Below are 23,392 nucleotides of genomic sequence, written 5' to 3' on the forward strand. Positions count from 1 at the left end.
TTCTCTTTACAACTTTGTTTTTCCTGGAGTTAATAGTTGTCCTGTGTTTGCTTTCATTTGTTTATTTTAATTTTCTTAGTTTTTTATTTATGTGTCACTCATTTTTTTTCCAAATATTCCAACAGATTCCAATAATTTTCTCAAGCATTCTAATATATCAAATAATCATTTCCATCTATTGTCTTCTGTAATTCTCTGTTCTTATGTTCTGTTTTGAGACTGGTTGCTCTCAAATCAGTGCAGGTGGGGGCTTCCTTTCATTGCTTTGCTGTAAAGGATCACCTGTGCCTTGGATCCCATGTCATTCTCATTTTTGGTTTTCTCCCTCATTTTTCTGAAGCGCATCTTCTAGTTAATCTTCCTTAGAAAGGAGACACACACACACACACACACACACACACACACACGCACACACGATATATCTCTATCTCTATCTCTATCTCTGTCTCTATCATCTCTATCTATATTTGTATATCTTTTTGAGTGCTTGAATGCCTGAAAACTGCTTTATTCTATTCTCACTACTTGGTTGCTTGTTTGTCTGGGTATAGAATTCTGGGTTGAAAATAAGAGCCAAAACTCTGGCTGTATTGATTTTCTGTATTTTTTTTTCCCCTCTAGTGCTGTTGTTGAGAAGTTCTAGACCTTTCATATTTCCATTCTTTTCTGATTTTTTGAAAATCTCTGGAAATGTCCAAGATCTTATTTTACCCCAGTTGTGCTAAAACTCCCCCATTCTTTCAATATCAGTCTTTTTTCATCTGCCTTTGGTGGATCAATATCCTTTGGAAAATTATAATACTCTATCCTGTACTTTTTCTGTTTTTTTTTTTTTATTAATGTATTCCCTCTCATTTTCTTGCTTCTGTCTGAAAACTTTTATTAGTTGGCTATTGAAAAGTAAAGACAGAAAACTAAATTGTTCTAAATTTTTCCTCATTCTTCTCTCTAGGAAACTGCCTATTCTTTGATTTTTAGCTCTGCCTTTTATGACATTTTCTTATTTTATTCACCAAATACCTCCTATTGAATTTTATATTTTCTTTTGGAATCAGATTCTTAAATCCTAAGACCTCATTCTTATTTGCTGACTTTCCTTTTTTCAAAGCACATAGTCTTTCCTCTGAACGCTAAGAAAATAGTAATTACACTGTGTGGAGGTTCCTTGCTTACTTGTTTTGCTTGTTTGCTTCTTTGTTAGCTTTGTTCCTTGAATCGAGTTAGTCAGCTTACCTCAGTTTCCTTCATCCTTCTTTTGTTTTCATCTCTCTCCTTCTTGTTGAAAGCCTTTTCCTTTGTCTAGTGATCTTTCACTGTCCATTTCTGTCTGTTAGGCATTCAAGAGGTGACTGGATGCTCTGAGTACAAGCACAGGGCTTGCTGATAGGATGGACAGCCATACTGTCCAGAGCTCAATGTCTAAATGGCTAGAAGATTTTCCCCTAGGGTCATTCAGTTTCTTCAGGGAAGAGTAATCTGCTTTCCAGACTGGAAGGAGTAGTAAAGGTATGGGAGTTTGAACATCTTGCTACTGATCCTGTGATCAGGAGAGACAAGAGACCACATGACTGTGTGGATGTATCCCCTTTTCAAGCTCTGCCCATCTCTCCTGTGCTCTCCACAGATTGTGAGTCTGGAAATTTCTCCATAATAAACTTCCAGGGACCAGACCAAGCCGGTGCAGTGAAGCTTGAAACCCATTAGGAATGTTGGCTTCACCAGGCCTTTGTCGTGCTTCCTGCCATGCCTAGTGGCACATATTTTGGCCTGATTTTTTTGAACATCAGCCCTGAAAACACTTAAATTGGAATTTCTCCAACTCTGCCAAATCACTTACCATCCTCTGCCCACTCTCTATATCCCAAAACTGTGTTATGATCTCTCACTTTTTAGTGTCTCCTTTTCCTGGGGGGCTAAAGCCTTGAAAAAAATTCTCTACTGCCCCTCTGGAATAAAATATTTAGTTCTTTACTTTTTTTAAATATACTTTTTACTGCTATAATTTTAATAATTTTTTGGAAGGGAGAATAGATAAAATAAGCATGTGTAATTAATCTGCTGCTTTTTAAAATACATTTTTAAAAGATTTTATTTTTTGAAAGATTTTATTTATTTATTTGACAGTAATCACATGTAGGCAGAGAGACAGGCAGAGAGAGAGGGGGAAGCAGGCTCCCCGCTTAGCAGGGAGCCCAATGAAGGGCTCGATCCCAGAACCCTGAGACCATAACCTAAGCTGAAGGCAGAGGCTTAACCCACTGAGCCACTCAGGTGTCCCTAAAGATTTTATTTTTAAGTAATGTCTACACCCAACATGGAACTCAAACCCACAACCCCAAGTTTAAGACTCCCATGCTTCACCAGCTGAGCCAGCCTGGCACCCCCAACATATTACTTTTTTGTAAAGATGTATTCATTTTAAAGAGAGAGGGAGAGAGAGTACACAGGCAAACAAGGGGAGGGGCAGAGCGAGAAGGAGAGAGAGAATCTTTTTTTTTTTTTTTCAAATTTCTGATATTTTAATTTTTAATTTTTTATTTCTTTTCAGTGTAACAGTATTCATTGTTTTTTGCAACACATCCAGTGCCCCATGCAATCTGTGCCCTCTGGGAGAGAGAGAATATTAAATGCACTCTCTGCTAAGCACAGAGCCACTCATGGATCTCGATCTCAATACTTTAGATCAAGACCTGAACCAAAATCAAGAGTCAGACACTCAACCGACAGAGCCACCCAGATGCTCCAACCTGCCACTTTTAAACAAAAAATGAAGTAATTGGTTTTTTAAAAAATAATCTACATACCATAAAATTCACAATTTTGTGGTATAAAATTCAGAGATTTTTAGTATATTCATAAGGTTGTGGAGGCATCACCACTACCTAATTCTATAGCATTTTCACCACTATAAAAATAAACTGAGACTCACTAGCAGCCAGACACAATACCATTTTATATCAGCACATAGAGAGTCAAGCATGCAATGGGTTAGAGAGTATGGCAAACGTTTTGTTAAGGGTATTACTGAAAATTAGTATAAAGTGAGTAAATTATCTATGGAAGAAAGTTACCTTAGGAAATCCATTGGTGAGATAAGGACATCCCCACATTTCACCTAAAAACTGAAAGGTACATAAAGTCATATCCACAATTAGACAATAGTTGCTTCTGAAGAAATTATGTATCAAAATATGTGTTGTGAAAGTTGTTTTTTTATTAAAACGATAAAAGACAAGTCAGAGATTTTCAGGTTCATGACAACAATGCTATGTTTCCTGTAAAAATATGGGGGGCAAAGTTTTATAAATAGCTATATGACCATTTAATTACTGTAAGATGGAATTTACTAATGAATTGGGTGATCAAACCTGAGAGAAACAAACCTAAATGGTTCCCCATTTGCCTTTCAATCTTCACTTTCAGAGCAAATCTGTCTCCTCCAAGACTCTGACCTTCATCTTACACATTTTTAACTACACAGTGCCCAGCTTTCAGTGGTAAACAGAGGATTATGATACCAACGGAGCTGCCAGACGCTCAGACAAAGCCTCTATGTTCCCAAGCTGCACACCAAGGTCTCCCTCTCCCTCTGCACTATGCTAGGCCCAGTCACAATTGTGTTCTGGCCAGTGGGGACCTGTGTAATAATGTACATTGTGTTCTTCCCTAATTAAGGATCTGGTTTTGTCCAACTTGCTGTGTTAAAACTCACTCTGTGGAAGACATGTCTCTGGTGCTCAGCTTCCTCGCCCCTGGCATGGATTTACCCCTTGTAATATTACCACTGGAGAAGGAAAAGGTGGACATGGGGTCGCAAATGCAAGGATTCTAGCAAAAACAGAGACTCAGAATACGAATGTGTCAATGTGATGTGTTAAAGAAAACCAGAGCCCAATAGTAACATTAAAAACAGATTTTATTCAGGAACTATTGTGATAGGGGGAAAGAAACCTCAGTATAAAACTGAGCTCGGTTCCAAATATAACATGTACAATGGGGATTTGTAGCCAAGGAGCAGGCTGGAAGAGATAATGGTAAAATTACCGAGAGGTAATTTTCTGGTTAATACTCCTGATTAAAGCAATTTGACCAGATTCTTGTTGAAGACAAGCCAAGGAGATCAGGCATCACCTGGGGGTTTTAGGGGTGAGGGATTTGGTCAGATACAGAGTGAGGGATTCTTCCTAAACTAACTTTGTAACATTCTTGTTAAAATTGGTCAGGGAAGAGGGGCACCTGGGTGGCTCAGTAATTAAGTATTTGCCTTCAGCTCAGGTCATGATCTCAGTGTTCTGGGATCGAGCCCCACATGGGGCTCCCTGCCCAGGAGGAAGCCTGTTTCTCTCTCTCCCTCTGCCTGCTTCTCCCCCTGCTTGTGCTTGCTCTCTCTCTCTCTTTCTCTTTTTCTGTGTGTGTGTGCACACGCGTGTGTGTGTGTGTGTGTGTGTGTGTGAAATAAAGAAAGAAATTAAATTCTTTTTTTTAAATTGGTCAGTGCGGAGATGTCTGGCTGGCTTAGTCAGAGGAGGAAGTAACTCTTACTCTAGGGGTCCTGAGTTTGAACCCCGCATTGAGTGTAAAGATTACTAAAAATAAATAAACTAAAAACTTTTTTTAATTTAAAAAAAAAAATCGGTTGATGCAAAGACAGACCCAGAAGTCCCAAGGTTGGGAGGAGGGTCCAGAGGAGCCTGACTGAAATTGGCTAAGGAGGGTGTCTCACGGGTCAGTGTGCTGCAGTGAGGGATCCCTGGGTTCGGTTACTGATATCAGTTATCCAGAAACAAGAAATACACACAGTGAAGTGGGACCCAACGTAATGGAAACAATCTTAATTAAAACACAACAACAAAGAACCAACTTTATTTTAATTCTAGGCTCACCAAGCAGCCAAACAGCCATTTGGTTATCTAGTGGTTTGTTCAGTAAATGCCTCAAGAAAATCACAGATCCCATGCAATGTAAAAAAAAAAAAAAAAAAAAAATGCCCATCACACCAAATGGCATGCAGTAATATGGTAATATTACTTCTGTAATGGAAGCTGGCTACTCTGGGTTATTGTCCCACAACAAACTAAAAATCTAGTTTTTGATACTGTAAATCTAAAGTCCACAGTACGTGTAGATAGCACACAGGTGACCGAGAACAGACTATCTTTAACAACCTTTACTGTAGCTTTTATCTGAAGTTCCCAGTGGCCCTCTTCTTCTCCCCTCGACTCCAAGTTTGGCTTCTGGGCAAGAGCGACCTCGTTAGAGAAAGGTCTGCATCTTCCATGTTCCATGGTAGCATGGAGCCAGCCACCTCACTCTCTCACAAGGCTCCGGGAAGGAAATTGCCCCCCTGGGCATTCTAAGCACCACCAGTCACCTGCTGTCTCTCTCTGTCTCTCTCTCTCTCTCAGCTTCTCTCTCTTCAGCAACTCTGCCTCAGTCACTGCCTTAGGCACATTTCTCAGAGAGGTTGAAGAGTACAACACAACTGTTGCAAGATTTCCTTCCCATAAAAAAGATCCCCACCCATTAAAATTGTTCCAAGTTCAGGGTAACTCTTGATTTTGGGGTTGTGAGTTTGAGCCCCAGGTTGGGTATAGAGATTGCTTAAAAATAAAATCTTTAAAAATAATAATAAAACAAAATAAAATAAAATAGTTTTGAGGTCAATGCCCGGTGAGGCCAGTGATGAGTGAACTTTCATTCAAAGCAAACATGGCCAGGTCAGCTTTGATTTCCGGGAGGGAGTTACATAGACAGTCACTTATAAAGGGCTTTATGAGGAGAAATGTTCAGTTTTTCCCACAGATATCCCACAATAATTATCTCATGAGCCTATAACCTCCCCATTACCTGAAGAGAGAGAAGAGCTGGAAGCATGACAAAACATACCTTGAAATAATTTACCCATAAAGAGAATTTCACATGATATTTGAAGTAAAGAGAAGGGCGATGTCTTTCCACGTTATAAAAAGAAATCCCAGAATGAAATTCTGCCCTTGGTCAAGCGAATATACCAAATATTTGTCATAAGCAGCTGCTACTTACAGGGAGAATCCTCCATCCCTTCCCAGTGAAATAACAGCGTATATGTAAGTCCCTGCTTTTGTCTGCTGAGGCCTGTCCTTCTCCTTCTGTGGCATGTCCTCTCTCACACAGTGCTGCCCAGACCTTCATGGCGACAGTGACAAATGCAGTGACTATCCAGCTTCAGGGCTGTCTTACAAGTTTTGGAAATCTTGTTTGGGAAGGAAAAAAAAAAAAAAAAGGTTTGGTATGCACATAGGCGCATTCATGGCTTCATCATGTTAACCTCACCTCTGTGTTCTCAGTCCAGCCAAGCTGACCAGGTGCTGTGGGTCACTCCGGATCTCAGGTAGCATTCTGTATGTGAAAGTCATGGTTTCCAGCTGTGCATGAAGCCCTGGTGAGCCACCACAAGCCCCTAGGGGTGCTACGGAAGGAGTAAAATCTCAAGAAGCATGCACCAAAATACCAGTCTTTTGTCCTATGCTCCGTGGGCCAGTAGCTTCAGATAGTTTGCTGTTTTAGCAGCAGATTGTACTACATTCCTTTAGTTTATGTCATTATCTTTAGAAAGGTTACTCTTTAAACATTAGCTTGTTAAAAAGCAAGCATCACAGGAAAACCATGAGCATGGTGGGGTCAAAATCGGATTCCAAAATCTGAGAAGTTGTGCAGTGCCCAACAGGTATACATGTCCCATTACTAAGTAATCATGGCCATCTAACAATAAAAAATACTATTCCTTTCAGTTTATGTATGTTTTTCAAATCACCACTAAGTTGTTAGAACATAAATCTTTAAGTTATTTGGGCTTGGCTACTTTGTAAGAGGAGCCCCTAGGTATTTCTTTTGGCCTATTGGTGCTACGAAAAAAATCACAGAAACACTAAGGTTCCTTGAATCGGGAATCATTGGTATAAAACTTATAAAAATGACAGAATTGTCTCACAAGAACATTAAATCTTCACTTTCAGTAGGAAATAATTTATTGTCTGTGAAACTCTTGAAGCCAACTCTCCAGATCCTTATGTTTCCTCAGAGAACAGTATGAAAAATGTGACAACATGAATTTTCTAAACCCTTGATCCAGATACCCTCTGCCCCGGGGTTGACAACAGTAGGAATTTGAGAGAGATCCTCTGAATATCCTGGGCTCTCTGGGGAGGGCAGTGCATCAGGAACCACTGATTGGCTCCCTCATACCTCTTCCAGCTTTCCTCCCCAGTCACCGTACCCCTCTCATATTGGAGCCATCACGTGCTTAGCTTCTAAAGAAAACTGGCACAGCCCAGCCTTCCCACCTGTGGTGGCCAATGACGTGGAGACAGAGGATTTGAGGGCCTTTGGGAGGGTCTTTAAGGGGGCTCACTTGGCCAGGAGGCAACATTTCTCCCTGCCTCTTCCCTCACCCCCTGCCTATAACAGGGAATGGTGGCCATCTTTACAACCGGGAGAATAAGAACTAAGGCAGGCAGAGCACAAAGAAGAGGACCCTAGGACATCGACAGTCTCTGAGCTGCAAGGCTCTGGAAGTCACTTTATAAGAGTGAAAAATAGGCCCCTTTGTTAATGAAGTTGCTGTTACTTTAAGTCTCTGTAACCAGCAGTCACACCATTTTTTTAAGTGATTCAAGGAGCGCCTGGATGGCTCAGTGGGTTAAGCGTCTGTCCTTGACTCAGGTCACGATCCAGAGGTTGGAAGATCTGGGATGGAGCCCCATACTGGGCTCCTTGCTCAGTGGGGAACCTACTTCTCCTTCTCTCTCTGCCACCTCCCTGTTTGTGCACTCGCTTTCTCTCTCTGTGTCAAATAAAGCAATAAAATGTCTTGGGTTTTTTTTTTTTTTTTAAGGTCATTCAAGCTTGCCTCCGTGAGGAATGGAGAAGAGGCAACACAGATGCAACTGATTCTTCCTTGTAATACAATACCCAGGTCATAAAACTTGAATACACTAACTATTAAATCCAATGTATCTCATCCAAACTCTGTGATCTATTTCAGTGGACAGAGTAAACGATGAACATGTTAGCAATCACAACTATGTTAAATATGTTTCTGAAGTGATTTTCATATATAACACATCAACATATATTATGTACATATTCATATAGATTGGTGAGGAGAACCAAGGGAAAAGAAATGTAGAAAATATTAAATTTCTTTACAATCTGCAGCCCATTGACAAATACTTGAGACAGGCAGAGGGTGACATTCCTCAAGGAACTCACAACGGTCTTAATGTTAATGCTATGCTAGAGGCAGAAAGCAATCTTAGCTGGACTGGACAATAACCAGGCCTCCGGGATCCTGTAAGTCTTCTTTGACATGTGAAAATCCTTTTGGAAATTTCTTTTATCTCCACTCCTCCCCAGTTTAAAAGTATATAATCAAGCTCCTCACAATCCCCAGGGCTGGTTTTTCTGCTCAGAGGTCCTGTTTCCAAGCTTTAATAAAAACACCTTTTGCACTGAAAACATCTCAGGAATTGTTGACCGTTCTCTCCAGACCCACATCACATCCGGTGCTGTCACTGGTCCTCCCATACCCCCCACCAAAAACAATAGAAATATGCTGAGAGAGCAGCAAGGTCCACTTCAAAAATAAGTCGGTGTTTTGAGAAGCCTACATCCTGAGATTGCCCTTCAACATGGACACCCACAGAACGTGCAATTTACAGATCACTCCATGAAAATGACTTTTGTTTAGATCGAATGACTATCCTTTTAAAGGTTTATTTATTTGTTTATTTTAGAGAGAGAGAGCATGAGCAGGAGGAGTGAGAGGGAGAGAGAATCTCAAGAAGACTCTGCACTGAGCTTGGAGCCCAACTGGGGCTTAATCCCTTGATCCTGAGATCAAGACCTGAGCTCAAACCAAGAGTCTGAAGAGCCAACCACCTGGGCCACTCAGGTGCCCCCAAATGACTGTCCTTTTAAATTTGCTGATTTCTCATTCAAAGTTTAATGCTCAGATTTTAGAGATGTTGGAGCCTTCACAAAACTACATTGTAAATCAAATTAAGTGTCTCTACTCACTTTTGTAAATGAATTGTTTAAAATTTTGGTTGTGGGGCACCTAGGTGGCTCAGTCATTAAGCATCTGCCTTTGGCTCAGGTCATGATCCCGGGGTCCTGGGATCGAGCCCTGCACTGGGCTCCCTGCTCTACGGGAGGCCTACTTCTCCCTCTCCAGCTGCCCCTGCTTGTGTTCCCTCTCTTGCTGTCTCTCTCTCTGTCAAATAAATAAATAAAATCCTTAAAAAAAATAAAATTTTGGTTGTGTTTTGTTAAAAATCAATCTTTAATCAAAATATTCAATGAACGGAGCACCAAGCGACTTGAGTTTTTGAAGCTTTAGCAAATCACAATTATCATTAAACCTGAGGAACTTGTTAATCAGTTCCCACCCTGCCCTAACACCTCTCTGTTGAGATTCCCTGTCTCCAGAGTCCCCAGTGGATGCAGCCACACTTGGCCACACCACTTTCCTGCTCTGTGACAGGCCAGCCCCGTCTCCCATCCCCTACTCTCCTAAGTGTACAAGCTTTCTGGAAATGTCTCCCCAGTATTAGAATCCTTGTCCCTGGGTCTGCTTCAGGGGGATCCCAACCTAAGGACAGACCACAGAACGGTCTTCCTGTGAGCCTTGCCCTTTTTCCCTTCGTATGATGTGGAGCTTCATCAAACCTGGGGAACTTGTCTGCCTTGTATGGGAAGGATTTCCCCACCTGGATCAACAGAGCCCAAGGTCATCCTGAACCTATGTGATGTGTGTGTACATAATTTTTAAGATTTTATTTTTATTTTAAGTAATCTCTACACCCAAGGTGGGGCTCAAACTCACAACCCAGGGATCAAGGGTTGCATGCTCTACCAACTGAACCAGTCAAGACTCCCATCCTGAACCTTAAGCATGATTTAGCCAGGTGTTTGCTTCCATTTGCTGCTAAAGCAGATGTTACCACAGTCCTTGTTCCTGAAACCAGTTGCTGCTCTAACTTGTCCATTAACAGGTGCTGAGACTGGGGACATCCCCATATGAGGCGTTACTCATCATTTAGTTTTACTTTGTTGTTAGCTTCAAGAAATACTCTTTAAAAAAAAAAAATGAACAGGGGTGCTTGAGTGGCTCAGTCAGTTAAGCATCTCACTCTTGATTTCAGTTCAGGTCATGATCTCAAGGTCATGAGATAGAGCCCTGCATTGGACTCTGCACTGGGCTTGGAGCCTTCATTAGATTCTGTCTCTGCCCCACCCCCACACTTCTCCCTCTCTAAAAAAATAAAAAAATAAAAATAAAGGTTTAAGATAATCTGAACAGATTATGCATATAGTATATGTATAACATTCTCTTTTATTGCTGAAGGAAAACTACTTCATGCTTGAACATTTGGAGATTACAGATAGACAAATATCCAACCATAGTGATAAAGCAATTAAGTAAAGCCGTGAAGTCCACACTTGGGAGGATATAGACTTGGTTTCATGGAACCAGTGATTGGAAGAAAGAAATACTGAAAGGCAGGGCACTCAGGCATGCAAATAAGGAACTTGGGGCATCTCTCAACATTAGCAGCGTCTTTGTTAGTCACACAAAGTGTGATTTTACATTCCAGTGACAAATGTCCTCAGTCTCTGTAGAGATTTGAGCATGGTGGTTTGCAATTATAGTTATTTTATAACATGGGATTCTGAACTCATGAATAATTAACATTTTGAATATTGCTTAATAGCAGTGATTGGTTTAAAAACAAAAACAAGGCCAAACCCAAGATCCAGCAAATACTTTGGTTGAACACAGAATCTTTATTTCAGGAAACATACAGGGAAAGCTGTATTGTATGTTATTTTCACTTAAATATTGGATATTAATCTGATCTTATTTTTTTCTCAGTAGATTTTAGTGAATTACATGGCTCAGCTTGATAACTTGATAGTTTTTATTATGAAGAATTTTAAATATACACAAAAGTAGAGGGGAGTTCTGTGGTTTTTGTTTTTTGGGTTTTTTTTTTTTTTTTTACCTATTTCCAATAAGAACATTTTCTTTTCTTGTTTTATTTACTCCATTTTTATCTCCCCCCCCCCATACACATTATTTTGGTGGAGGGAGTGGTGGAGGATCAGAAGTTTAAAAATCAAATCCCAGGCATCAAATTACTCTTAGCACAAATCAGCACTATATGGATTCACTGCATGGAGCTCTAACAAAGCAAGACTTCTTAAGAGTGACCATAATGTTATTCTCATACCTAACAATTTAGCAATAATTCCAGAGTTAATGTGATAATTTACCAGGGATTGTTGGTGGTACTTAACAAGTAATTCAAATTGGCACTACAGGAAAGCTCTCAGCTGGTAGTTTGCTATTGCGAAAATACAAATGGCTACAGGATTTTGCTTCTGTTTCAAATTCACCTGCTAATCTTTTCTGCATTTTCACTGAATTTTAGAAAAAAAGTTGGAGCTGCTCCTCCTCTATCTAGAAATGTTTAAGGACAGAGTACATAAAAACAAAGTGTCTCCTACACCAATATTTTTTGAAGTTTATTTACTTTTTAAATAACCTCTGCACCCATCATGGGGCTTGAATTCATAACCCAGAGATCAAGATTCACATGCTCTTCTGAGACAGTCTGGTGCCCCTCTTATCCCAGTCTTAAGTAAAATGTGTGTGCTTTGTTTTGTTAATTCTGAATGGTGTTAGGATTCTGCATGACTTGGAGAATGTGTTTATGCTTTATTTATTGAGGTCAAGAGTAAGAGGACCCCAAGGGTAGTTGAGGCTTCAGGAATAAAACGATGACTTGATTTTCAAGCAGTGTCCATTTTACTCATGTGTATTATGGAGTAAAATAACAAGAGATTTTAAACAAAAACAAGAGCTTTTTTTTAAAAAAAAAAAAGATTTTATTTATTTGAGAGAGAGAGAGAGCATGAGTGGGGGTGGGGAGAAAGATTGCTGGGGGGGGAGGTGCGGGTGGAGAGACAGAAGCAGACTCCCTGCTGAACAGGAAGCCTGAGGACTCTATCCCAGGAGCCCTGGATCATAACCTGAGTGGAAAAGAGGTCATGAGTGGAAAGTCTAACAAACTGAGCCACCCCGGGGTCCCAAGACAATAACTTTAAAAAAAATACCCTTCTTCCTTATTTGGATTCATTTTCCCAGACACCTTTAGATTGTAGTTGAGACTTGTCTCTTCCTCTTCCTCTAAAGGGGAGGGGCTTCTTTGCTGGAGAAAATTGTAAAGAACACTGACTTAAAGGATAAAGAAAACATGACCCATTGTATTGAGGATATTTTTCTTAGCCAATGCATTTCAAGTGTTTTCAAGTGAAAAAACAGGCTTTAATTATACAATTTATATTCCATCATGCAAAGCTCAGGGCAAAATCCTAACTGGTGCATTTGGTCATACCAGAACTAAAGTTGTTATTATGTTGACCAAAATAAATAATTATAAAATCCAACAGTCCAGAGATTAGTAGACTGTCTAAAATACATTTACCTTTAGCTGCATTTAATACGTATAAGTGGTAATTTAATGATTTTTTTTGGGGGGGTGCAATGAGTCCCAGCTTTCAAATATTTCAGAAATGACCATTTCTGTTTGTTGTTCACAATAGCTGATTGGTAAGAATTAGCAGTTATCCACAGCTAGATCAATGGACAGAATGTCCAACATATTGGTCAGAGAGCATGGAAAGGGTACAAGTAAATTCTGAGACATTTAGGAAAATTGTTTTTTCCGTTGCTTCTTTTCCCGCTTCTATTCTTGCTAAGATCCGTACCCCCACTTCACTATATACATAGAAGGTACACATGCCTGAACCCCTCACATACACCATACATAATGCCTGTAATCTATGTCTTCCTTGTAAGGGACAAGAAATTAATGATTCTCTAGAAAAAACAACATCTAAAGAAGGACTAGGTGAGTATGACCAGATAAAGCTTTTATTTATTTATTCATTCATTCATTTATTTATTTATTTATTCCAGACCACCAGAGCTAGACATCTGGACACCAAGGCCCCTTGGCTCCAAGGAATAACACCGCGACCTTGTCTTTGTTCCAATCAGTTCCTGGATGCCTGAGAGGGCACATATATCAGACCACCATCCTCAGTAAAATCTCCAGACTCTGAACAAAGACAAGACTCTGTATCTCATCTCTCTCTCTCTCTCTCTCTCTCAATATATGCGTGTGTATATATATATATATAATACAATATATAATATAATTTGTATATATGTATAATTGAGAGATACAAGATATATATCTATTTATATATACATATATGTATATACATACACATACATTCATATATACATATGTATATGTGTATGTATATACATGTATATATGTATATATACATACATGTATATATGTTAGCCAGCAGAAGGTGGAAGCAAAATTTACTGAAGGTGTATTTTACTGAAGATATATATATATCTATATATATATAGATATTTTATATATACATATACATACATATATCTGTATGTATATATATACATAAACATATCTATATATAGATACATATAAGTATGTATCTATATATAGATATACCTATATCTATATATACGATCGCTATATATCTATATATATGTTATATATATGATATATCTATATAGATAGGTACCTATCTATATATATCTGTATGTATATATATACATATACATATCTATATAGAGATATATATCTATATAAATATATACGATAGATATATTGTACATATAACATACATATAGATATATAGCGATCATATATTATAGATATACATCTATATAGATAGGTACCTATATATCTATCTATATAATATACGATTGCTATATATCTATATGTATGTTATATATACAATATATCTATATAGATATATATCTCTATATAGATACATATATGTATATATATACATACAGATATATACATAGATAATAGATATATATCTTCATATATATCCATATATAGATATATATCTATATATTATATTTATATATTATATTTATATGAGGATATATATCTATATATTATATTTGTATATTATATATTATATTATATATAATATAATATATTTTATATTTTATATTATATTATATATAATTATATAAAATTATATAATAACAAATGAATATATTATGTAATATATATATTTATATAATATATAGATATAAGTATCTTCAGTAAAATATACCTTCAATAAATTTTGCTTCTGCCTTCTGCTGGCTCACGTTTGATTTCCATCCTACATGAAGCCATGAAGTCAAGGACCCTCTTGGTTGATCCTGTTGGACACCCACCTTGGGTCCTCAGACTGCACTGCCAGTATTGGTATGTTACAGTTTTCAAAGCTGAGGATTCAACCACTCCTTCCATTTTTTTTTTCCTGCAAGATAGAGTGCAAGTTATAATGCCTTTCTTTGTAAACATTTTATGGTATTTAAGATTTTCTTTTGACTTTTTTTTTTTAAAGAATTTTATTTATTTGACAGAGAGAGATCACAAGTAGGCAGAGAGGCAGGCAGAGAGAGAGGAGGAAGCAGGCTCCCCGATGAGCAGAGAGCCCGATGTGGGGCTCGATCCCAGGACCCTGGGATCATGACCTGAGTTGAAGGCAGAGGCTTTAACCCACTGAGCCACCCAGGCGCCCCTCTTTTGACTTTTTTGAAGAGAGTTTATTTATTTGAGAGAGAGCGAACACGAGCAGGGTGATGGGGCAGAAGGAGAGAAACAGACTCACAGCTGAGCAAGGAACCCCATGTGGGGCTTGATCCCAGGACCCTGGGATCATGACCTGAGCTGAGGACAGATGTTTAGTCAACTGAGACACCAAAGCACCCTTGATTTGGGGTTTTAAAGAATTTAGATGTTGGTGTGGTTTTTTTTCTCTCTCTCTTTGAATGACAAGTGGAACTTATTAATTATAACTCAGCATTTTCAATTTGGCCAATTGTTTTTGATGTGGGGAACAAAAGCAAAAGCAATCAATCAATCAATCAATCAATCAATTTCCTTACTACTTACAGCCCCACAAGTCCTTGAAACAGACAGAGTGACCTTCCTCTAGGAACTCAGCTGCCTCGATGTTGACACTTTCCAAAGGCCAAGAGATTGCAATCTTAGCCTGACCCCCCTCCCCAAGATCCTGTGTCTACTTTAACATATAAAAATTCCAGGGTACCTGAGTGGCTCAGTCGGTTAAGTGGCTGCCTTTGGTTCAGGTCATGAACCCTGGGTTCTGTGATTGAGTCCCACATTGGACTCCCTGCTCAGCCGAGAGCCTGCTTCTTCCTCTCCCTCTGCCTGCTGCTCTGTCTGCTTGCACTATCTCTGTGTCAAATAAATAAAAGCTTTTTAAAAAATTAACATATAAAAATTCCTTTGGCAACTTCCTTTATCTCTACCCCCAAGATACACGTTAGCAATCTTCCTCCAAGCATATGGCCCACTGATAGACATCTAAAGGGTCTCATGACTGAGATTTTACTAGACAGTAATAAATGACCTTTTCCTAATAATAGCTAGACTCCTCAGAATCTTGGAAACTTTGTTTCCAAAACACCTGGGAGGCCTGTGCTGTCCCTAATACCCTCCAACCTTGAAAGTATATATTCACTCACTCCCCACAACCCCAGTACAGCTCTTTCTGTCCACAGGTCCTGTCCCTATGAGTTTTTTTTATATTATTTTTCTTCAGTGTTCCAAGATTCATTGTTTATGCACCACACCCAGTTTCCCATGCAATACGTGCCTTCCTTAATACCCACCACCAGGCCACAAGGCTCAACCAACTCCCTACCTCCCTCCCCTCAAACAAACCCCCAGTTTGTTTCTCAGAGTCCACAGTCTCTCATGGTTTGCTCCCCCTCTGATTTCCCCAACTCATTTGTCCACTCTTTCTCCCAAGGTCCTCCGTGTTATTCCTTATACTCCACAAATAAGTGAAACCATATGATAATTGACTCTCTCTGCTTGACTTATTTCACTCAGTATAATCTCCCCCAGTCCCATCCATGCTGCTACAAAACTTGGGTATTCATGCTTTCTTTCTTTTTTTTTTTTTTTAAAGATTTTATTTGTCAGAGAGAGAGAAAGCACACAAGCAGGCAGAGAGGCAGGCAGAGGAGGAGAGAGAGGCAGGCTCCCCGCCGAGCAAGGAGCCCGACATGGGACTCCATCCCAGGACCCTGGGATCACGACCTGAGCCGAAGGCAGCAGCCTAACCCACTGAGCCACCCAGGCATCCCGGGTATTCATCCTTTCTGATGGAGGCATAATACTCCATAGTATATATGGACCATATCTTCTTTATCCATTCATCTGGTGAAGGGCATCTTGGCTCTTTGCACAGTTTGGCAACTGTCCCCCCATGATTTAATAAAACCACCCTATTGCACCAAAGATGTCTCAAGAATTCTTTCTTGGCCATCAGCTCTGAAGCTCATCATTTTCCTACCTCAGCTTTCTGTGACTATTGGAGAAAACTGGTTACAAAGCACAATTAAGCTATGGAAAACTATGATTTTTAGGATGGATTCATGCTTCCTTAGGCAGACATTCAAGTTACTTGCAGGGTCTGATAATATACTAACTTGAAAATAAAGAGTTCCGGGTATTATATCTAGAGAGAAAGCTAGGAGCTAACTGGGATTGGAAGTTTTCCCACAGATAGGATTCTGTAGAATAAATAATTGGGCACAGATAATTGAGAGATTGCAGATCACATAAAGATTTTTCAGGGGCATCTTTGAACCAAATATCTATTACAGTTTTTTTCTTTTTGAGCTATTGGCATATGGTATTTCATTGTTACTGAAACATATTTTGGGTAGGGTTTGGGGGGTAGTTTTTAATTTCTTTTATTTTTTAAGTAATCTCTACACCCAAAATGGGGCTCAAACCCCCAGATCAAAAGTTGCATGCTTCACTGACCGAATCAGCTAGGGACCCAAAACATGAAACATATTTTGAACTAAAAAATCAAAAATATATTCTCCTTCCTTTCCTCCAAGGGAAATTGTGAAAGCCACCATATATAACACAAAACAAAAAGCTGCAGAGGGAGAGGGAATAGCATTTTGAAGTCCTAGAAGGGAGAGATGAGCTCAGTGTGACTGGAGGGTAAGATGCTCATAAGAGACTAGAGAAATAGGCCAGGAGACGTGAGCAGAGAAAAACAATGACATTTTCTCTTGGTTACATGGAGAGTTTAGTCTCTAAGCTGAGCAAAGGTAGTTTGTTTTTTGAAATTAGTGATTTCTGGCCATCAGTGCCCCAGCAACCAGAACAGATGTTGGGTGCCATGATCTGTTGGGGATCAGGGTGGGGGTTTGCACAGAGTTTCTGCGTCCTCTCTGGGACAGTCACACTCCCAGAACAATGATGTGTTCATCAACCCATAAGTACTTTACTTATTTTTTTTTAGGTCATCTCTGTACCCAACGTAGGGCTTGAATTTGCAAACCCAAGATCAAGAGTCGCATGCTCTATGGACTGAGGCAGGAGGTGCCCCAACCCAAAAGCCCTTTAAAGGCTGCTTTCTTTTTTTTTTTTTAAATCAAGGTTTCACTGTTCAGGCATGATTGATTTAATCACCATCACTGGTGATTGAACAAAATCTCTGGTCTCTCTGGCCTCCCTGGAGGTCACAGGGTTGGGGTTTGGGGTTGGCCTGAAAGCTCTGGTCCTCTAATCATCTGGTTGGTTTTGGGGTGAACAGCTGCCACCCTGAAGCTATTTAGGGGCTCCCACCTTGAGTCATCTTAATAGCACACAAGGCCCTCTTCTTCTTGCTTAAGAAATTGCAAGGGCTTTAGGAGCTCTGTGCCAGGAACTAGGGGCAAAAACCAAATGCATTTTTTATTATACTGCAGAATAAGAGTAGGAAAATTCTGGTTACCTCATTTACCCAGGTAAATACAGATAGACACCTCTTCTGGTGCACTTCTAGACATATCTAATGGAGAGAAGAGAAATAAAACCAAGGTACAGACTCCAGAGTGGAGGACCCACATCTCACTCAGAGTGGGCTCCAAGGGTCAAAGCATCCTGCCCAGGGCCCCCTGGGGACGGATCCCTACACAGACACTTGAGAAGTTTCTCCAGCTTGTGTTGACACCTATGGTGAGAATTCTGTATTTAACTATCTTTGACAAGACCTACATTTGAAAATGCATTTGGTGGGGGTGCCTGGGTGGCTCAGTCAGTTAAGCTGTTCAGCGTCTACCTTTGGCTCAGGTAATGATCCTGGGGTCCTGGGACTGAGTCTGGCATTGGGCTCCCTGCTCAGCAGGGATCCTGCTCTCCCTCTCCTTCTCCTTTTTTCCCTCCCACCACTGCTTGTTCTTTCTCTCTCTCTGTCAAATAAATATTTTTTAAATTTTTTAAAAATGCATTTGGCATCCCGAATTTGTTAATTCATGCTATAAATAACTGATATGCAATTTCATCAAACCCTGCTCAATCATATTAGGAGTGCTTTTCTGGTTTCTATTTTATTATATTGCTCACAATCTATTCCATTTCTTTATAAAGATGCTAGGTGGGCTCTTTCATTAAAAGAAGGATTAAGAGTTTACTTCTTAAGGTTTGGACATCACTTTCTTACATATATTGATAGAAAAGTGGAAAAAATCTATTGGTGTTTCTATCATAATCAGGGAAATTGGCTGAGTTTTTAAGTTTTCTTTCTTTATGATGTACAAAGTGACAATCCTCCTTGGTGACATCTGAAAGCCTTTTCCTTCTATCTTAAAATTATTTTATAAGATGTAGTCTTTCAGCTCTCTGATACTGGGATATAGAAGATAGGACTTATCAAGGAATGGGGGGAAATATTTGGAACAATCCTGTGACTTCTGTAAGGCTATAGACGGAAAGACCATGAGAAAGAAGAACAAAGGATCATGGACAGCCCAGTTTCTACCCCGAGACCTTACTCCTTTTGTTCTGTATCACTAGCCTTCCTGCCAATATTGTATTGAGTGCTCCTTCCAATCACAGATTTCCTTTTACTGGGTGACAAAGGATCCTGCAGGAATTCTGCTCATCTAAGTCCCCCAAAACCACCTTCCCTTGTTCTAATCAGTGCCTTTGGGATATCCCAATACACGCCATGCAAAATGCCTTTCTGTAACCAAAACCTATAGGCAAAAAATCTATCCTACCAGATGTCATGATAAGCTATAAAGCTTTAGTAATTAGAAGAATGTAGCAGTGGCTCAGGGACAGACTCCTAGAGCTTGGGGAAGAATAGAGAGACTAGAATCAGACCTTGCACAGATGGGCCCTGGATTTTTGAGAGGCAGCAATTCTGAGCAGGGAAGAAAGGATGAGAGATGATATTTTCAAGAAAAAATGTCAAGGGTTGTGGCTCTATTCATAGGATTTTATATATGATTATGAAACCATTTGACATCGTTTGGTGAAGCTAGAGTTTAAAACCACAGTGGAGAAATTTGGCACACCAGGATCTATCAGAAATGTTCAAAGCACCCTTATGAATAATGGCCAGAACATGAACAACTCAAATGGCCAGTTGCTATGGTCTGCACGTTTGTGTCTCTCCAGAATTCAGATGTTGAAATCCTCACCCTTAAGCATGATGGTATTAGGAGGTGGGGCCTATGGGAGGTGATTGGGCCATGAGGATGGAGCACTGAGGAATGGAATTAGTGCCCTTATGAAATAGATGTCACAGAACTCCCTAGCCCTTCCACCCTGACTCATAAGAGGAACCTTGCCTGGCCAGGCTGCCATCCTGATCTCTTAACCTCCAGTCTCCAGAGCTGAAAACAATACATTTCTGTTGTTCATAAACCACCAGGCTATGATGTTTCATTGTACCAGGACATGTCATGCAGGAGGATGGCAACTGTTGATGAGAAGCACAAAAATAACATAGAGGAAATAAAACAGATCCCAATAAGCATAGAAAATATGCTAGGATTCCATGTACCAGAACCTCAAAAACAAATGGACCCAATTCGAAAATGGGCAAAGGACTAAAGAAACAGTTCTCTGAAAGAAGGTATACAAATGGTCAATAGGCATACAGTTATCAGGGAAATGCACATCGACACCACAATTAAAAGGCAGATAATAGCACACAATAGAACTCTGAATTCTAGAGGGACCCAAACATACATTTGTGAGGATGTAAAAGGATTGGAACCCTCATACACTGCTGTACCCTCATACACTCATACATATGATGGTGCAGCCACTTTGGAAAACAGTCAGTAGTTCCGTAAGGTGTGATCCAGCAATTCCACTCCTAGCAGTATATGCAAGAGAAATGAAAACCTATGGCCACACAAACACTTGTACACAAATGTTCATAATAGCATTTTTTATGATGGCCCCAAAATAGAAACAGTCCAAATGTCCATCACTTATCAACAGATTTTTTAAAATGTGATATATCCATAAAGTGGTATGTTATTCAGCAATAAAAGAAAGTATGAATATATGCTACAGTATGGACAAACCTTGGAAACCTTATGTTGTGAGGACAAAACCAGTCATAAAGTGCCATATGTTGTAGGATTTCATTTATATGAAATGTCTAGGATAGAAATATCTGTGGAGACTGGAAGCACATTAGCAGTTGCCTATGGTTGGAAAAAGAGATGGAGGGGGGGAATAAGTTATAGCTGCTGATAGGCATGGGTTTCTTTTCAGGACAAGGAAAATGTTCTAAAATTGATTATGAAGATAGTTGCACAAATCCTTGGGCATATTAAAAATCACGGATATTGTGCACTCTAAATGGCTAATTTTATAGCATGTGAATTAGATCTTAATAAAGTTGATTTAAAAAAAACAAACAGGGAAACTGAACAATGTATGAAGCAAAGGGGCATATTTTGGGGTAAAATGATAAATATAACCAAGGTATTACAAGAGTAGGAACTCTGTGACCTCAGGAGAAAGGAAATATCAAAGGACAGTTCACATGGTATTCTTTTAGGAAAGCACCTGTTGTGGTGTCTAGGTGGATCAGGTGGTTGAGTGTCCAACTCCTCATCTTGGCTCAGGTCTTGATCTCACCATTGTGAGTTCGAGCCCTATAATGAGCTCTGCACTGAGTATGGAGCCTACTAAAAAAACAAAACAACCCTCCCCCCCCAAAAAAAAACAAAACAAAACAAACAAAAAAGAAAATGTCTCCCTATATGTAGTGGGACGAGAGCAAATAAGATAGCTAAAGAAATAACTCTACCCCTCCCGGGAAGATAGAACCACCTGTCTCCCCTCCTGCTTCCTTCAGCTGTGAACCACAGAGTAGGCTGGCCATGCAATGTGGAGTGCGGGGCAGCCTCACCTCATCCCAGGGCACTGGCACACTGCCCACACACCTACACCTGCACACACTGCTCCCTTCCTTTTGCACAAACCAAGGGCCTGGCCAGAGCTGGAGCTGAGAACCCCGTTGTTTTCAGAATCCCAACCACCCCTCCTCAGTGTCATGGGGCCAACTCCTCAGCCTCCAGTCTCTACACCCAGGTTTTCCTCTCCACATTTAAAAACACCCTTCTTGAGAATGACAGTATCCTTTGGGACTCCTGAGTAGGCACCTGCCTCTCCCCTCAGACCCTTGGGTTTCGGCCTGCCTCTCATGGCAGCACCCTAGGCTCTCTGCATGATTCAAGGTTCTCAAAACAATGTATTTTGTGGAGATGGTTAGGACATTTCACACTTCCCAGAATTCCTTTATTTCACATGCTGCCTGGTACTGTACTCTTCTGCAACAAACATTCTGATATTGGGGGCAAAACATACATGTTTACTCCCCAACCAGGGCCAGAAAGGGGTATCCTTGCACCCTTGGATGGTTGGGAATAAGCTAGGATGTCCCAGAGGAGATGGGCTTGTGGGGAGGAGGGTAGGAATTAAAGGAGTTAGGGGAGAGGGTTCAGGAGGGAGCACATGGCAGATATGGGAGGGATGGTAGGGGAGGGAATCACAAGTTCCTTGCTTGCTGTGCTTACCCCAAGAGCGACCCTTGGGACACAGTTGGGTTGGAAAGGCTTTGATTTGCCCTCTCCCTACCAACACTCAGGGCTCCAGCTCCCCTCTTAGCCTAGGGGTGCTTTTGCCTAAGGTCAGAGTCCTTTCCCCATGGCCTTGAGCACTAAAACAAATGTCAGGAAGTCAGTGCCATCTATCTCTTCCAGACTCCACCATTCCTCTCTTGGACTTGGGGCTCTGGCTCTATAAGAACTCCTGTTCCCTAACCCATGGGACTAAACACCTTTCCTCTGCCTGCCACACCCACCAAACCTCTCAGAGCAGCACTGTACAATGGACCCAGCAAAGGAGGAGAACAGGAAATCTCAGCTGTCCTGGGCACAGTGCAGTGGGTAGTAGGAAGGGGCTCTCTTTCCTGGAAAAGCCTTTCTGAGCCCCCAAGTGAGCATTCTGGCGCCTGTCAGCCCATGTGCTCTCTCCAGAAGCCCTCTGGGCAGCACTGTGAGCTTGGTCTTGGGGAAGGCAATGCATCTCTTTCACCTCCACTCCCATTAGAGGTCTCCACCTGGGATCCTGCCAAGCCCACATTTGGGATACTTGGTCCCCTCAGCTAAATTGAGGCCCTCTCCCCCTTTCTTCTGCTAAACACACTGGCTTCACCAGGGCAGCCGCACCAACACATACACACACACATGCACACTTACTACACATGCACACATGCACGCACATACACTCCCTCCAAGGCCTGTAGATGAGCAGATAGCCACCAGAGGACAGTAGTTCCCTTTTCTTTCTCTTCTTGGGCGTAGAGTACAAAATTCTCAGCCTTTTGCAGTGGTGAGTGGGGGCTCCAGCGTAGACAGAGGGGTGGTCCTCAAGGAGACCCAAATCCCACTGCAAGGACTGGACTGCAGAGGATGGTATTGGTGCCAACTTCTGGACTCAGTTTAAATTCCAGGAAGTAAAAATGGGCTTTAAGGAAGCCGACCCTTAGTTGCTAAAAATATCATTGTCAGAATGATTTGAATCATTCTGACATCTTTGTCAGACATCATTGTCAGAGTGATTTGAATCATTCTGAAAACTTCAATATATTTTAAAAGCACAATATTAGGGGCGCCTGGGTGGCTTAGTCATTAAGCATCTGCCTTCAGCTCAGGTCATCAACCCAGGGTCCTGGGATGGAGCCCTACATCAGGCTTCCTGAGCAGGAAGCCTGCTTCTTCCTCTCCCACTCCCCCCTTCTTGCATTCCTTCTCTCACTGTCTCTCACTCTCTGTCAAATAAATAAATAAAATCTTTAAAAAATAAAAATAAAATAAAAGGCAATATTTATGCAAGCCAAGTAAATCTAAAGAGAGCTGAAAGGCCCCAAAGCTGCCTGCCTCCCTGTGAGC

General features: G+C 40.5%; 1 protein-coding gene across 2 annotated transcripts in view; it reads right to left on the reverse strand.

Moving 5' to 3' along the window:
* MOBP (myelin associated oligodendrocyte basic protein) overlaps nt 1-23,392 on the reverse strand; it is a 182,792-nt gene that overhangs the window by 52,818 nt on the left and 106,582 nt on the right. Inside the window, exons 7-8 of one of the 2 annotated variants that reach the window (XM_032345821.1) lie at nt 6,043-6,232; nt 3,072-3,122 (exon numbers count right to left, since the gene is read on the reverse strand). The gene's annotated coding sequence lies outside the window, so the exon portion shown is untranslated. The remainder of the gene's footprint in view (nt 1-3,071; nt 3,123-6,042; nt 6,233-23,392) is intronic. The other variant, XM_032345989.1, reaches the window with a different exon arrangement.

This window comes from Mustela erminea, chromosome 1 (genome assembly GCF_009829155.1).
Source record: "Mustela erminea isolate mMusErm1 chromosome 1, mMusErm1.Pri, whole genome shotgun sequence".
Classification (NCBI taxonomy): Eukaryota; Metazoa; Chordata; class Mammalia; order Carnivora; family Mustelidae; genus Mustela; species Mustela erminea.